Raw genomic sequence first — 18,000 nt, forward strand, 5'->3', positions numbered from 1 at the left:
ATTCAAATACTGCATTCCATTGTATTTTTGTCTCACAAGATCACATGAAATCCAACTTTTAGAAAAATTACAAAAGAGAGTAGAACTGAGGTTATAAAAGATTGAAGAACACACTAAGGGAGAGTTCCAACTGAATTATCAAGTTTGAACAACTTATGTGGCCCAATAATTTGTTGCACCTATGGATTAAACAAAAAAATCTTGTCTAAATCAATGATGGAATAAAATTAAAGGAAATAAGCAAAAGGGCATTTGTGAAATAAAATTATCATCTTGCTCATCAAATTACTTTTTGAATTGTACTTTTTCTGACCTGAACTGATTCGTTACCAAAAATTGAAAAGCAATGGAGGTTAGTGAAAATTTTCAAATCTCAGGAAAGGTCAGTGCAAATATCATAAAACACTGAAGTTATCTCGAAAACAATTTGAGTATTGCTACTTGTCTCTGGCACTACGATTGCAGAAGCTGTCAGTATAAGGATTGCCTTGGATAGGATCAGAGAACTGTTTCTTTAGTACTGGATTCTATCCCATCTCCACAAAAGAGTAAAGCGTTTGTGCATTTTGATATGGATAGTCAAGCGAACGGCAAATTTTGACTTTACCATCAAAAAGTAGAGATTGATGAGACTCTTTAAGTTTCCTACAAATGACAATAAATCCACATAACATAATAAGACAGACAGGAAATGGCTCGTCCCTGCTTGGTTTAGTTCTCATGATTTGGAGGACTTCTGGGATGTTTGAGTTTGGACCTGTAAAATGGGCGGCGGCCTTTGTAGACATAGAGAAAAATGGAGGAGGCATTTTACTGGAGGAGGGAAAGAAGATAGAGAGACCATCGCGGGGGAAATGTGGCAGAAGGTGAAGAAGCTAGGATATTTAGCAGGACCTTTGGTGGCTGTGGCTAGAGGTGTCAAAAAAAATCCATTTACCTAAATCTACTCATATCCATTCACAAATAGCTAAATATGGATATTTTAAATTTTTATATATGAGTATAAATGGATTATTCATTTATTAAATGGATATAATTAGATAATCTGTCAAACTCAATTAAACCCATTTAAACCTCTCCATCGCCACTTACAATTCATGACAGAAACCCGATGCATTCAAGCTATATCTGCCGGAAGGACACCAAGATTATTGAATTCATTGCTAGAAAATTTCATGCATTAATATTGGTGAACTCTTGTATGCAGTGGAACGTTTGATTTTTCAACCTTAACAAATATTTGATGCATTTTTTATGCAAATAGATATCCTACTTATTTTTTTTTTCAGATTATTCATTTCGTCATGATGCTAACTACTTTTATTTCGTTTATTATTATATGTTGATTTTATCTTATCATTGTATTGTCTCGTAATTTGTTAACTTGCTTATTTTTCGGCATTACCAATTTATGACAAGTTTTAGCCTCCTTTCCTACCTTTCCAAAATGAAAATTTAAATTTATGCAAGAAAAAAAATGCCAGGGGTTCCAAGTTTTTGGATTAAGTTTTTATTTTAACTTTCATATTATTTAGTTCACATTTTTATATTCCTATTATTTAATTATTAAATAGTATGTAATTTTGCAACATAGCACATGGATAGGAAAAATCAATAATTAGACTTATTGGACATTATAAGTAAATATTTAAAATTGGATATTATGAGTTTGGAAAAAGTTAAAATAAATGGGTTGTAAATAGGTAATTGGGTTATTCAACTCATTTTTTGATTTACCCATTTATACCTATCTAATTAAATGATATAAATAAATTTACTCACTTGTACCCATTACCTATTTTTACCCGTCCAAACCCATTTTGACACCTTTAGCTGTGACCTAATCACCATACTCTTTTTTTTTTCCCGGGGGAAACGTTAAACCTTATCACCTTTCTCGTTGCAGGGTGTTATCACTTCTGATGGTTGGTCACTAGCGTCAACTTGAATTGCCTAGCGGTGCGATGGCCATCTCTCTTTGTGGTGTCACTGGCTTCAGTTTTCTTGTCGCCTGCTCTATCTTGAATTTCTTGATTGCAATTTGACATGGATACCTTGTCATTGTGCTCGTTTATTATCAAGAGAAATGCATGTGAAGATATTAAGCCTTGCACATTGACAAAGACCCTGCTATACTTCTAGCGTTAAATCAAGCAAACATTTCCAGCTATGTTGTACAAGCACTTGAGACACTGTACGTATTATTGGCCTCTAAGGCTGTTTTCTGGAAATGGTTGTGGTTACTGTTCTATATTATGTGTTCCAGAGTTGATGTAATATTGCAGTAGCATAAAAAAGCTCGAAGACATGACATTTTCAACCAATTAATAGCATTTATATGACAACGAAGTACTACTGCCAATATCAGAACAAGTGTCTGAACACCAGAGCTCCCTCAAGGTTGATGTAATATCGCAGTAGCATAAAACAGCTCGAACAAGACGTAACGGGAGACATGACATTTTCAACCTATCAATAGCATTTAGTACTACTGCCAATATTAGACAAGTGTCTGAATACTAAAGCTACCTCCTAGAAACTTAGTCATACACATCATATCAAATTATTTTGACACATAATGATTAGAAATATTGGAGAAAATTTGAGTTTCAAAACAACTAAAATTGAAAATATTATTTGCACTCTCATTTTTGTTAATCAAATGTCTTATATCATTTTCATCATATATATTTTTTATTTATTTGGCTATATAATAAAATAAATAGTGCAAATAAAATTAACAAAATATGGAGTGTAAATAACATTTCTCTCAAAATTTGTTGTGAGGACAAATTCGATCCATGAATTCAGTCTCTCATATTTATTGTGATTTGGATAAAGATTTTTAAACCAGTATTATGATAATGCCCAAAAAAGAGAGGGGCCTAATGCAGTATAAGTGCATTGTAGGATTAATAACAGCATAACTTTAGTTGTAATTAAACCAAAAGCAGCATAATGCTTCCAATACTTTAATAATGAGAAAAAGTTTAGAAATCCACTGAGATCCCGTGCAATCATTAACATCAATAAATTTTACTACAAACTTGCACATTTTTCTTTCTTTTTGTGAAAAGAAGCTAGTTAATCTATTTAAATCCTACCTAAAGGAGGTGAGAATATTATCCTGTAACTCCATAATATAAATAGCAAGTTTAGATAAAAATATGAATTGCTACTGCAGAGGCCTCGTACTGGGCCTAGACACGTGGCAGCCCAGGTAAAGCCGAGCTGGGCTCCGGCCCCAGACTCCTGGCGACCGCCCTGGGCCGCACCCCCGCTAGGGCTCCAGTGGGATCAGGAGACCGTCCCGCAGAGGTCGGAATCCCGCTCGGCGCGGGATTGAGATTATATCAGGAAGGTCTCGGAACGTACGGAGGTCGGACTCTGGCCCAGGTATAAATAGTGCTACACACCCATTGCCCAAGGTACGCTCACCATTGACAACTTACTCCGGACAGTTACTACTTCCCGTGAAACTCGCTCACCGGAAAACTAACTTGGCCGTCGGAGCGCCCTCGGGGACAACCCTCGGGCCCCCTTTGTTAGCTCCTCTTCTCTGTTTTGCAGGTCTTGGATCAGCTCTCCCATCGACACCCCGAGCTGATCAGGTCAGCTCTCCTAGGGGAAGTTCCGTGCCTCTTCAGTTGGCGCCGTCTGTGGGAAACGCAAGGTAATTATCGTTGTGTTGATGGCAAGAACACGATCCAAGCGAACCATTGAGAGCACCGGCCCGAGAGCCGGCGAGGGATCCTGACGGGCGGAGACCGAGGCGGCCCGGGGCGCGGGGGGCTCGGAGAGCGGAGAGGACGGAAAAACCCCCCATGAGGTCCGCAAACGGCTTGAAATTGCGAAATTTGAGAGTGCGATACTCGACCCCAAGAGGTCGGCACGCCTGTTAAAGACGGGGGGCTTGACGCTCAACCCAAGAGATCGGCATGACCGTCTTGAAGGTGTGATGCTCGACCCCAAGAGGTCGGCACGCCGTGACTTACTTTGAGGCAGCTTGTCAAAACCAGGGAGCACGCTGGCTCGGCCCAGGAGGTCGGCACGATTGCCCTGAGAATGTAATGCTCGACCCAGGAGGTCGGCATGACTGCCTGGAAAATATGATGCTCGACCCCAAGAGGTCGGCACCTCTGCTAAAATCAGGGAGTTCAATGCTCGACCCAGGAGGTCGGCATAACTGACTTGGAAATGTGATGCTCGACCCCAAGAGGTCGGCACGTCTGCTAAAATCAGGGAGCTCAACGCTCGACCCAAGAGGTCGGCATAACTGCCTTGAAAATGTGATGCTCGACCCCAAGAGGTTGGCATATCCGCTAAAATCAGAGTTCGACGCTCGACCCTGGAGGTCGGCGTGATTGCATTCAAAGTATGATGCTCGGCCACAAGAGGTCGGCACGGCTTGAAATTTTGAAGTCGGAAAGTGCGATGTTCGGCCCCAAGAGGTCGGCACGTTGTGCCTTAACTTGAATGGGTTTGTTTGACCCAAGAGGTCGGCAAGGCTCAAAACTTTAAAAAGTCGGGGGCTTAAACCATGTCAGTGGCAATTTGATACTCGGTCCCATGAGGTCGGCACGCATTGATCAAGTTTGTCGAAACTTGGGAGTTTGACGCTCGACCCAGGAGATCGGCGCGGTTTTCTCAGTGACAGCACTGTACCAGAGGTGACCAGGGCAGAGCAGTGCGCGACGCTGGTCTCCCACGTGGCAGAGTATAGATTAGGTCTGCCTGGAAGCCTTACCTAATCTAGGGGGCTAGTGCAGAGACCCCGTACTGGGCCTAGACACGTGGCAGCCCAGGTAAAGCCGAGCTGGGCTCCGGCCCCAGGCTCCTGGCGACCGCCCTGGGCCGCACCCCCGCTAGGGCTCCAGGGGGATCAGGAGACCGTCCCGCAGAGGTCGGAATCCCGCTCGGCGCGGGATTGAGATTATATCAGGAAGGTCTCGGAACGTACGGAGGTCGGACTCTGGCCCAGGTATAAATAGTGCTACACACCCATTGCCCAAGGTACGCTCACCATTGACAACTTACTCCGAACAGTTACTACTTCCCGTGAAACTCGCTCACCGGAAAACTAACTTGGCCGTCGGAGCGCCCTCGGGGACAACCCTCGGGCCCCCTTTGTTAGCTCCTCTTCTCTGTTTTGCAGGTCTTGGATCAGCTCTCCCATCGACACCCCGAGCTGATCAGGTCAGTTCTCCTAGGGGAAGTTCCGTGCCTCTTCAGCCACATTTTCAGATCTACATATACAAATTAGAAACCAACCTTTTTTTTTTTATTGCAAAAATGCCTTCCTAATCAAAATTGAATTTTCTAATAATTTTTTTGTTGAATCACACACCAAGGCAAAAGTCTCAATTCCGACTTCCACCATCATTTGCAATCCTTTTACAATCGCAATTGGCTAGTTAAATCGATAAAATGTTACTAACTCCTTCAACCATATAGTCATGATATACCCAGTTTCACGTGTAGCAATCATATCATTAAGGACAACAAAAAAAAGGATAAGAGTATAAAGCCATAGAACCAGCTCAAGCAAAATATTCTTAAATCTAATTTTACACTTTGTTATTGTGCAAAGTACATTTTAGGCCTACCTAGAGATAGAATTTCTGATAAAAATTCGATAACAAAATAAAATTTCTGAAAAATGAACTGTAAGTCTGTAACATAGGAACCAAAATTAAGCATAACAAAATTCCATCTTTGCTATAGTGGTGAACTCTACAATAAATTTGAATTGTTCAATTATCAAACAATCCTGGTAACAAAACTTGTCAATTTGATGCTGAATTAGGCCAGACTATGCAGTAGATTTGTTACTTTTCCAATAATTTTTTCTACATTTATGAGAAGTATGAACAAGTCATACACACAAAATGAATAAAAAAAATTCAGAGTTAAATCATAAAATAAATTAAGACATGCTCATATTATTGGCAATATCCTTATCTTTTTCTTCAATAATAAAGCCACCATAGCAAGTTTGACAATAACCTCTTTAAAAGGTTGCAAGAAGCTAAAAAATATGTGATAAGCAGTCAAAGTCTGTGTTAGCATGCAAGAGATATTCTTTTAAATTTAAAAATAGTGTTACACATGTTGCTTCTTAACACAAATTATAAAAGCTTATTTAGACTCAGTACATGAATAAGACACTATTTTGAAAGGAAGGATCATTAGTGGCAGATGGGGAGGCTGCATTTTGAAAGAAAAATGGGAAAATATTTGATTGCATGAGATAGGAAAGCAGAATAAAAGAGATGTTATATACATGAATAAGAAAGTGATATGTCTGACATCTCACTAAAAGCTTTTAGTTATGAATCCTATGGTAGTAGAGCTCTTGCATTATTCCTATTATGAGTTCATAGTTCCACATCAATATGGCAACCAGATTGATAAATATTACGCATTAACACAACCATGTATTAAAATTACAAACATCCATTTAGGACCAAAATTTTGGTATAAAGCAACTACTTATCAATTTTGATTGTATTTATATGACAATCTCTATTTTGACACAATTAATGAATGTGTCCAAAATTCAATAGTCAACAATTCAGGGGTATGAATACTATTAGCAAATCATAAGGAAAACTTATCTCAATAACCAGAGAGTTATATATTATGCAAAATTATCAACATGCAAGATTACAATATACGGACAAATAAATGAAAAACTTGGGTCTTTCCCAAGCTAGTTGCTACAATTATTATTCAAGGGCAGGGGGGACATGCCAACATAAAATTTTATAAGGATTTTCTTCAAGGCAATTACCATGCAAAGAATTTTCTTTGCCAAATTTTATGCCTTTTCACACCTAACACCAAGCCTTGGGACCTTCTAAGGGAATGATAAAAATCAAATTCTCAACATATTATTATACTATATAAACTTCCTATGTCAACTACAATATTAATTGCTTAACAAAATAAAAGTAAGATGCTCAACTACAACACTTGCGTAATTAAAAAAAATAGAAATTAACATTGGTTTAAATATGTACAAAATCTTACTAGATCCTTCAATAAATTTAATAGACCATAAAGTGATTGCAAAAGGAGGGAAAAGAAACAAAGATAGAAGAATGCCTAGTTAGAATGATCTTGGTGGAAGCATCACATGACATATCTTTTCTCCTAACAAAAATACATAAAAATTGTAGATAATTACAAAATATAACCAAAAAAAGAAAAGAAAAAATGTGAAGTAAGAAATCAAATATTGGGAGGAGAAAAGAAAATAATGAATTTTTGTTTTATTCTTCATAGAAGAGGATCACTGGCAAAATACTAATCCTAAGATCTTTTCACATATTTTAATATTTCCTCTTTTACGCAAGAAAAAACACCAAATAACAACATCATCTTGCAAATTCAGCAAATGAATGTCAATTGACTATAACATTAAGATTGAAGAACGAAGCAAACATGAGAGATAAGAGAAGAAGGAAAGCAAGAAAAGAAAATGTAATACGGACTCAAGGAGACAATAAAAACCTCTCCTTGCTAAGCAGCTAATCACCTAGGAAAAATGACAACAATCTTAGTTAGATTAGTTTTAAAAAATAAAAAAAGGTGAAAGATGACGGCAATTGTTGTGAGAAGAAGAAGAGATGGAATAGGTTTTTTAAGCGAGAAAAAATATTTTAACCTTTTTGACCCAATTGAACAAAAAAAGAGAAGAGAAAATTTAGCTAAAATAAGCAAGGTTCCCCTTCTCAAAAACATAGGCAATACACATGTCAAAAGATGAGTTGCTACAATAAGTTAATAACTTGACCTTCTTCTTATTTACAAAGTAGTCATGCATATATATATATATATATATATATATATATATATATATATATATATATGTATATCCTAATTTTAGTTGGTTTACAATCTTGTGTACAAAAAACTTATAGAAAAATCATTCAAAACGTTCTTCACATTTCGCTAAATGATTTTTTCATCATTCACTTTTAAAATAGTAACTCTACGTCCATTCTAAAATCAAGTTGGTAAAAATTAAATCTAATCTAGGTTTTTGACCACTTTATAGTTTAAAATCATCATGTAACCCACATGCAATCATTTTTATGTATAAAAGATCAGATTTCACCTTTTTTGTGGCCAAAATAAATATGAATTTGGTCCAATCCCACTTTTTTTAGAGAAAAAATGAATATGATTCGAGTTCAATCCTTTTTTTAGCAAAAAAAATGAATATGAATAGATTCTGTTTCTAACGGCAAATGAAATATAATCTTTTTGTCACTAAAAATAATTATGTGTGGATTACGTGATAGATTTAGGATAAAAAGTGATTAAAATTTTAGATTGGGATCAAGTTTTACCAATTTAATTTTGTAAGAAACATAAAGTTACTATTTTTAAAATGATTAACCAAAAATTCATTTAAAAAAATGTAAAGAACATTTTGAACAAATTTTTCATAACTTATCTCTGCATTGTTGAGTAACTTTGGAGATAAAAAAAAGTTCAAACTAAGCACACGAAAGACGCGTGTCAATGAAATAGATAGGGTCTATCCCTTCACAATTCAAGTTCGCAGAAAGCTATTTGAGACGGTGGACCAAAAGAGTGCCCCGCTCATTAATGCATGGTGAGAGTAAGATGAAAATGGAGAGCAGAGATAATAGAAAAAGTAATATGGAATTTCTTGGTTAAGACTGAAGACACAGGCTATCTTTTCAATCCGAGACTCTGCAAATAAAGTTAATGATTGTTGGCATTTCACTTTCATTTCTTTTTCATTAAAGCTACCAAATCCATCTGGCGTACGTTCCTTCGTCTTCGGCTTAATTTTTCTTGGTAGTCCATTTTCTCTACTACCTGCGTTTCTTGTCATCCACACCTTTCCTGATTTATTAGTTCTTCATATTTTTCACGGGCTCATTATGTTCTTGAAATCATTATGATCAGGACTAATTGGACTTTAACTCGTTGAATAGTTGGGACTGGCTAATGCACTGGAAACTATATGCGGCCAAGCTTATGGAGCTCAGCAATACCCAAAAATTGGCACACAAACTTGAACGTACTGCTCTTTTGTCTATTATAATGGTTTGTATCCTCATTTCAATCTTGCGGATATACTTGGAAAAAATACTCATTTTAGCTGGCCAAAACCCTACAAATTGTCAAGAAGCTGGAAAATTCAGTCTTTGGCTTCTTCCCGCCCTCTTTGGTTACGCCACTCTTCAACCAATGATATTAATCCTTCATATTATTCATCAACCAATTTTGGGCCTGTCGGTCGAAAGGCCCCAGCAATCAATCATACAAGAAAAGATTTTCCACGGGAAATAAATTACAAGCAGCAAACAATCCAACTGAGGATCATTGATGGAGAAAGAGAGGGATAACCACTTTAGGTATTTTCCATATAACTGCATGATCAGAATCTTCAACAAGAGCCCCGTATAGGAACGTCCTGAATTATTTTCCTCCTCTTGAACAGGAGGTGCCTCAACGCCAATTGATTATGGCAGCATATATAGCCACGATAAACAGTTTTAATCCTACAGCGGGCTCTAACTTTCCAAACCCTAACAATACAATATAATTTTATAGGATGTTTTCTAATATCAAATAATTTTGAAACTTTTTTTTCAACTATTATAAATATGAATTTTCAATTATCATTATTATTTTTTTAACCATTTCTTTATATTATGTTATGAGCGTTATAGTATACTTCTACAAAATTTTAACAAACAAACAGCTGCTACTTCGGAGTGAAGGGGAGGCGCTAGAGAGGCTTACTTCTACCCGAGCCTAAACATCCCTATCAGAACTATAAACTCATCCAAAGTCCAAAGTATCAAAATAATAACCAAAAAAACAGTACACGCCTCTCAGATTATAAACAATTTAAACAAATTTTCACGGAAAATGAGAAGAATAATATATAGTTCTTGCCTTGTACAGAATCTACACTACAGAGCTGAAAATTTGTTTAAAAATGGTTTATAAACTGATTCAAAATTTGTTTATATATTCAGCTTTTATTTTCCTTCTTTAAATGGTTTGAACTATAAACGTCTTCTCCTGGGACAAAATTCCTAAAGCCCAAAACAAATGAGAGAAATTCAAAATTGAACAAACAAGGAGGATTTCCTAACTTGAGCTTTCAATTCTCTCACATGGCTTTGGAAAGAAATGTGACAGTGGCGTGTTGAAATCCTTGGCCAAGCTCCCTAATTATAAGAAAAATTCTGTCACGCGAAACCACTATTTGAGCATGAGTTGCTGCTGAAATCTTTGACTGCCGGCTAAAGCCTTCAACACAATAGTAAAGCTGCAACATATATGGGACGGTAAGTAGGTAAAAAGCGAAAAAATGCCCATGCAGTCCACAAAGCTTGACAGCGCCATGCATGATTTCTCAAGGATGTCAAAGACAAATTTCAACAATCAGAACTATAAATTGATCCAAAGTCCAAAGCACCAAAATAATAACAAAAAAAAAAAGCAAAAAACCATGTAAGCACAAATTTTGTTGCCTAAAATAAAAGACAAGAAAACTTGCACAAATATCAAATTGATTAAATCAAATAATAAGCGGGTTACAATATCTGAAAATTCTTAAATCAAAGAAATTAATCCCCTGATTCTTTTCTTCGAATAGCTTCAATTGAAGGGCCGAAAAGACTTGTTCTCCAATTGAAAGGATGTTTCCTACAATTTCGGCGTAGAAAACAATTGATTTGATGATGGCATCAAACACTTGGAACTTCAAGTCTTCAACACCGATGGCAGGAGGATTTGTTCGACTTGATTTGGACTTGGATTTGAGAAAGAAAGCTCTTGAGAAAATTTGACAGAGTTTCTCCGAAAGTTAGGGATTTTTCTTATATCTTTGCCTTGAGGGAAGACCTTTATTTATAGCCAAAATATGTAGGCTAAGTCTTCAAGAAAACCCTCAGAATCTTCCTGCATTTTGGATCACTTGTTACTCAAGAAATCCATTTAACTTGGGCTTAAATAATGGGTCAACCCATATAGTCCATTGTGAATTAATAAATCAATTAATTCACTTCAACTTAAATGGGCATTACAAATTTAATTTGATTTAATAGCCCATATAATACTGGCCCAATTTGCAAGTTCAAAATATAATGAACTTTTATCATTTAACTTAATTTAATCAAGATCAATTTAATTTAAATAAATCTTGACTAAATAAATTAAATAAATTTTCTTTATCTACAAACCAATTAACATTTTGTGCTCTCTCTCTCTCTCTCTCTCTCTCTCTCTCTCTCTCTCTCTCTCTCGTGTTAGGAAGTGGTCTTTTTTTTTGTAGCAAGTGGTCTCTCTCTTTCACTCCGTCACTCATTGCTCCATTTAAAGAGGGCAGGCTCTGAAGCTGATGAAAGCTCAAACTCCTGAGATACAAATATACATACAAAATGGAAGAAGGGTTGTTGACCAGAGAGGGAGAAGTGAAGAGAGAAAGGCTAACTTGGGGAGTTTTAGGCCAAGAAGTGAAGAGACTGTCCTGCATAGCAGGACCTATGGTGGCTGTGACTCTCTCCCAGTTCTTGCTCGAAGTTATATCCTTGATGATGGTTGGACACTTGGGCGAACATTCACTTTCTAGCTCTGCTATAGCCATTTCTTTTTGTAGTGTTACTGGCTTCAGTGTTTTCGTAAGTTTCTATCCTTTTGCCCTGGTTTTTCCTGACGTATTCTTGTATTTTTCAAGCTTACAAGACGTTGAAAACTTGTAGGCGAGGACTCTGTGAGCTTCTACTTATGGTTTTATTTCTGTCACCATAGCTTTTCTTGTTGTTTCTCTGCTTCATCGATTTTCTCGTCTTCTTTTACAATACTAAAAGAATTTAAGATTTAAAAATGTATGAGCACAATCTTAATTTTTTACCAAGTGAATTTTCACCTTCTCTACATTATATTTAGACCCTCTTGACTACACTTACAGTCTATTGAAAAGCGTAAAATACACTTTATCTCACTGTAAATTAGTGATTTTTCATATAATCCTCCGTAGTTTCAAAAGTTATACATAATCTTCTCATAATTTAAATTAAAATATCAAAGTGATGAAAATGATCATCTGTAACACAACCTAAGGAAATATTAAGAATATTCTTGTTTAAAAACTAAAATGGTTGAAATAACCAAAATATATAAAATATATAAACGTAATAAGTATGACATTTTAACCCCTTATGATTTTGTGTTTGATTACATAACTCTCTTTTGGTTAGTGCTTTGCCACATTACTCCTTTATGATTTTCAAAATATATACATAATCCCTCTGTGGTTATTTAATACTTTCCAACTTTACAGAGGGCACTTTTGATATTTTAGTTAACTCCATTATGGAATGCAAATTTCGTTACTTTAACATTTTAGTTCAAATTATGAGAGAATATATAACTTTTCAAATCACGTGGGGATTAAATGAAAAAGCACTAAATCACGGGAGATAAAGTGTATTTTACTCTATCAAAAATGATAAGATAAAACATAGTACTATAGTATACAGTGATACCAAATGAACTTGAGCCATTGAGGTATATGCCAAGGGGCATATTTTTATGATTTTTCATACTTAAATTTAGTGAAACTGATAATGTAGCACACATATGTACCTTCTTATTAGCATCCATATATTTTGTTTTTGTAAAAAAAATAAATAAAAAGAGACTATTTGAGCCCCAGAAAGATTCATCCTTTTTTGTATATTCATGTTTGTGTCTATAGTTTAGGGATCATGATTTTAAGTTGCTTTTTGTAGATAGACTCAACCAATAGGAAAATCTTATATTAAGTAACAATACGACTTGACCCCCTATGGGTAGCTCGGCTGGGACTAGTCGTCTGTAGTTACAGCAAAGTCTCAGGTTCGACCCTCACATGTTACCGTTGTTGGGTATCTTTGGGACAAAGCCCTGCCTAGCCTGGGGATTAGCCTCCAACCCTGGAAAAAAAAAGGTAACAATCAGACTTAAGCGGTAGTCATAAACTAAAAAATGATGCATCACCTTGATTTTAGAGATTCTATGTTTGTGTCTATCACTTAAGAAGATCATGGTTTTAAGTAATTTTTTTGTAGATGAACTCTACTATAAAATGCAATTATCATTTTATATTTATAAATGATTCCGCAAAATTCAAGTTAGTTTAACCCTCATATAGTTACTAAGCTATCCAGTAATTTGCCCAAATAAGTAATTTTGTTTCAACAACATCTAGACCAAGTAAATTTTATTATCTAAGTTATTTTTTTTTCTTTTCTGATCTAAAAGATAGGGATATAGATCTATCATTGCATTCTTAAGGGTTAGTGTTGGATTTGTTGTTTAACAAATCTAACAGTTTTGACCAACAATTAACATATAGTATTTTATCAATGTCCTTCAAATTTAATCTGTTTATGTGCAAAGAAAGTTCGTTATATTTCTTCATTTTTCTCTTTTCTTTGCACTTCTTTCTTAGCTTCTTCACCGGAGAAAAAAAAACGTAATGTAATATGCAAGAATTTTGAATTGCATGTTGGCCACAGGAGTCATAACATGAAAGTTAATTTAACTATGCATAAAAACCAGTCCGAATGCATGTACTGTGAAAGTCTACAGTGGTATTGACCATTCACCTAGTAAATAAAAGTTTTGTCTAAAATATTTGCTTGGAACTACTTCAAGTTGTTATAGCTTAAAAAATGGTCTGGTTGCAATTAATTTCTTCAGATCTGTTTTCTCAGAAAGTAAGATTTGTGAAAAGGGAATAATATGCCCTAAAACTTCTTGTAGTACACATACGTTTTTCTTTTATGTACACAAACGTGCCTGATAAGCAATTTGGGTAAAATTTTTGTAAAAAATATTTTGCTCATACCACAAACACATTTTTCAATTTTTTTTATATTCTCAACCACATTTTCATTTCATACACATTACATCATGAAAAAGTTATAGTATTATTTCAAATAAAGTTTCCATCATGTGTATCATGAGATTAATTAAGGCATAAGAGCATGAAATTTGAATTGGAAAATGCAACTTCATGAAAAAGTCACACTGATATAATTTTCCTACTTAGCTGAGATAACTCCTTATGTTGGTAACAAGAAAAATTTTCGAAAAATTATGGGCTCAAATTTCATTTACTGGTGACTCGTAAGTCATAATGGAAGATGCAAATTATGAGATGAGTGCTGCCATCTTGTACGAGATCAGAAATTTCCTGCGTAATTGATCAAGGGTTATAGCTTAAGGATATGAACAAAATGACTAGGGGCAGTGTTTGATATACAATCACTTTGAAGAAGATAAGATAAATGATTCATTAGCAAGTATCACAAGGTATTGAAATGGTTCTAATCAGAAGTGAACTATTCATGTGTCAAACAGGTAGGAATGGCAGGTGCACTGGAAACTTTATGTGGGCAAGCCTATGGTGCTCAGCAATATCAAAAACTTGGAACTCAGACATATACTGCAATATTTTTCTTCTCATCGTTTGTGTCCCAATCTCTATCATATGGATATACTTGGGAAGAATACTCACTTTGGTTGGACTAGATCCTCAGATTTCATATGAAGCCGGAACATTTGCTACATGGCTAATTCCTGCTCTTTTTGGCTATGCAACTCTTCAGCCACTTGTTCGATTTTATCAAATGCAAAGTCTGACATTTCCCATGTTCATAAGTTCCTGCATCACAATTGGTTTCCACATACTTCTTTCTTGGATGCTTGTTTACAAGTCTCGATTGCAGAACCATGGAGCTGCATTAGCTATGGGTGTTTCAATGTGGTTGAATGTGATTATCCTCGCTTTGTATATGACCTACTCTTCCTCCTGTGCAATAACTCGTGGTCCAATTTCGATGGAGGTGTTTCGTGGTGTGAAAGAATTCTTCCGCTTTGCTATTCCTTCGGCTTTCATGGCTTGGTAATCTCTATTTATATTTGCAACTTTTTCTTTTCTTGGCCTTTGAAACGGAATGTCTTGAGGTTATAAAAGATGTTGCATTTACGTATGCGTGCAGCCTTGAATGGTGGTCATATGAGCTTCTAATCTTGTCATCAGGCCTTCTGCCAAATCCGCAGCTTGAAACTTCAGTCCTGTGCGTGTGGTATGTTGTAATGTATCAGCCTCCTGGAAGCCAAAAATTTTAGAAATAGATTGATCTTCACAAGAGAGTCTGAATTTTTATTTTAATTTTCTGAACAGCCTCAGCACCATTGAGACGCTCTCTGCAATACCGTATGGACTTGCTGCTGCAGTAAGGTACGTTGAAGACAAAGGGAATATTCATGCCTGCCTGATCTTTTGACGACAACCGATACCCAGAAACTAACAGATCTTTTTCTCTTTCTTCAGCACCAGAGTGTCAAATGAGTTAGGAGCAGGAAACTCAGAAGATGCTCGAGTTTCTGTAATTGGTGGCATACTTCTTGCCTTCACAAAGACGATACTAGTGAATTCAGCCCTCTTTGCTAGCCGGGACATATTTGGATACGTCTTTAGTAGTGACAAGGAAGTTGTGGATTATGTCTCAGTTATGGCTCCTCTTGTTTGTCTATCTGTTGTAATGGACAGTTTCCTGGGAACCCTTTCAGGTTAATTCTATCACTCTTTTCTTTTCCGTAAATTCTCTTTCTTCTAGTATCAGAAGGAAAAGGGAAGAGGGGGGTTGTGTTGGACTGTTGCTTTTACAATGCAACTTATTTTTTCAGGTGCTGCAACAGGATGTGGCTGGCAGCATATTGGAGCATATGTCAACCTTGCATCATTTTATGTTGTTGGAACTCCTATTGCTTTCATATTAGGATTTATGGTAAGGTTAAGAGGGAAAGGTCTTTGGATTGGAATCCTTTGTGGTGCTACCGCGCAAACTTTACTGCTCTCAATCGTAACAACTTGCACAAATTGGGAAAAACAGGTCTTCAAACTCTCATGTTTCTCTTCATTCCGTCGAGCTATTCCGTTTAAAGTCTGAAAATTGTTTTATTCTCTTCAAATGAAAGCCTCAATGTCTTTTCTTTGTTATGCAGGCAATGAAGGCAAGGGAGAGGTTGCTCCAGGAATAGTTTTCGGCTAAGCTGGACTAATTTGATAACAGGATATCTATTTGACTATTTGAGGATGGGTTTAATCGGACCATTGTAGTCTTACTAGTTAAGGATATTTTTGTTGAGAAGAATGACTAGGTAAAATTTTTTAGACATTAACAGGGTAGATGAAAGCAAGTCACACACGGACTACCGTTAAAATTGAAAAAAGTGAGGCTTCAAATTTTTTGCTTTCCACTTTTAACTCTTCTTACTTCCTTAACTCTTCTCAGTGATAATGAGTGGATCGAGGGAATTCCATCAAGCTAGCAATTGTGGGGATAGGTGAATAGCTTACATTTGGAGTGTTGTGATGCGCGTGGTCGTGGTACCGGTGCCATGGTAACATTAGCAAGATACTCGCTCCGTTTCACTTTCTGATTTTTTTTTACACAATTTAAGAAAAAAATAGTTAATTCTGTTAGAACAATCAATTTAGGTAGCTATTTTTTTAAAATATTCTCACATTAATTAAAGTACAACTTTATAGGAACTTGAATTGATGGGAAAAAAAAATCAACTCTCATTAAATAAGGTAGGTTTATAGTAACAACAACTTACATTGAATAAGGGTATTTTAGAAAAATTAAAATATAACTACATTCTTCAATTGGAAAGTGGACTACAATTTGGGACAGACGAAAAAGAAAAACAGGACTATCAAAGTGAGATGGAGGGAGTAATAAAATGTACGACGGTAATTATTCTAAATAATATTTTAAACAATATCTTATTCAATTAATGTTTTACGTACCTTTTTTTTAAAAAAAGAATAATTATAAGAGGTGTGTGGGGGTGAAGAAGTCAGCTCCATACTAAGAAGATACGTATAGCTATAATTTCCTAAATAAGCTTTCTTATTTATTTCCAATTCCATTAAAACGCAGCACTGACCAAGTGGCCAATGATTGCTTAACCAAACTTCTAAAAACCCACAAACAAAACCGTGCCCAAGCGTAATGCAGATTCCAAAGCTTTGGGCTCAAGAGTCTGCGAATTAACCATCTAAGGATTTACCAGGACCTTTTACTAGGGGTGTCAATCCGATAAAATTTTCTGGGTTTGAGTTGAAAAATAATTTCGATATTCGAACTTAGATTTGAACCCGTTTACTCTAATAAAAAATGAATTGGAAACGGAATATAGGATTTCGATCCGTATTCGACTCGGATCCAAATAATATATTAATAATTATAAAATATAAATATTTTTAAATACATTCTTTTACCAAATTAACAATTTAGTAATGAATTTGTAGATAGATTTGTGATTAGTTTTGGATTGACTATTGCGAATTAATGTGATTTAGCTTTGTAATTTGATTTGTTTAGTTTGGAGATTGGATTTGTGATTGATTTTGAATTTAATTTTGAAATATATAAATTCGGTTCCGGTTCCGGGACTCTAAAGTCAAGACCTGTCGGATTTATGGATCAGATCTAGGTATACTACATAAAAATAAGTCCGAAATTTTCAATTTCGGCCTAAACTCAACCCGTTGACACCGCTACTTTTTACCCATGCAACTCTGCACATTCAAATAATGCATGTCTCCATTATCATAGACTTAAAGGGCAACATCTCTGTCTTTTGTGTTTCTATTTTATACTTATAGTGCAGTATGGATAGGAACTTCGCATTCTGAACTTTTAACGTCGGTAAGCATCACCAGAATGGTTGTTTCAACTGGGCTATGCTTGATATTCAAAAATTTCATTTTCTTACTTGAAAGAATGCAGCAATTCCCCTCCTTAGGGTAATGGATCGTTTTGTACTTGTGGTGCGGCTCTGTCAAGATGATGAACGGACAATTCAGGTTTCAGTGGCACATGGCATGATGTTACACTTATTTGGGAAGGAGTATTAATGTTTTATATATGTGTGTGT

At 35.8% G+C, this 18,000-nt stretch overlaps 1 pseudogene; it reads left to right on the plus strand.

Annotated features, from left to right (window-relative positions):
* The first annotated feature begins 14,412 nt into the window (after positions 1-14,412).
* Positions 14,413-15,626, plus strand: LOC113716200 (protein DETOXIFICATION 14-like; annotated as a pseudogene).
* Positions 15,627-18,000: the final 2,374 nt, after the last annotated feature.

The sequence above is a fragment of the Coffea arabica genome, chromosome 11c (genome assembly GCF_036785885.1).
Source record: "Coffea arabica cultivar ET-39 chromosome 11c, Coffea Arabica ET-39 HiFi, whole genome shotgun sequence".
Taxonomy (NCBI): Eukaryota; Viridiplantae; Streptophyta; class Magnoliopsida; order Gentianales; family Rubiaceae; genus Coffea; species Coffea arabica.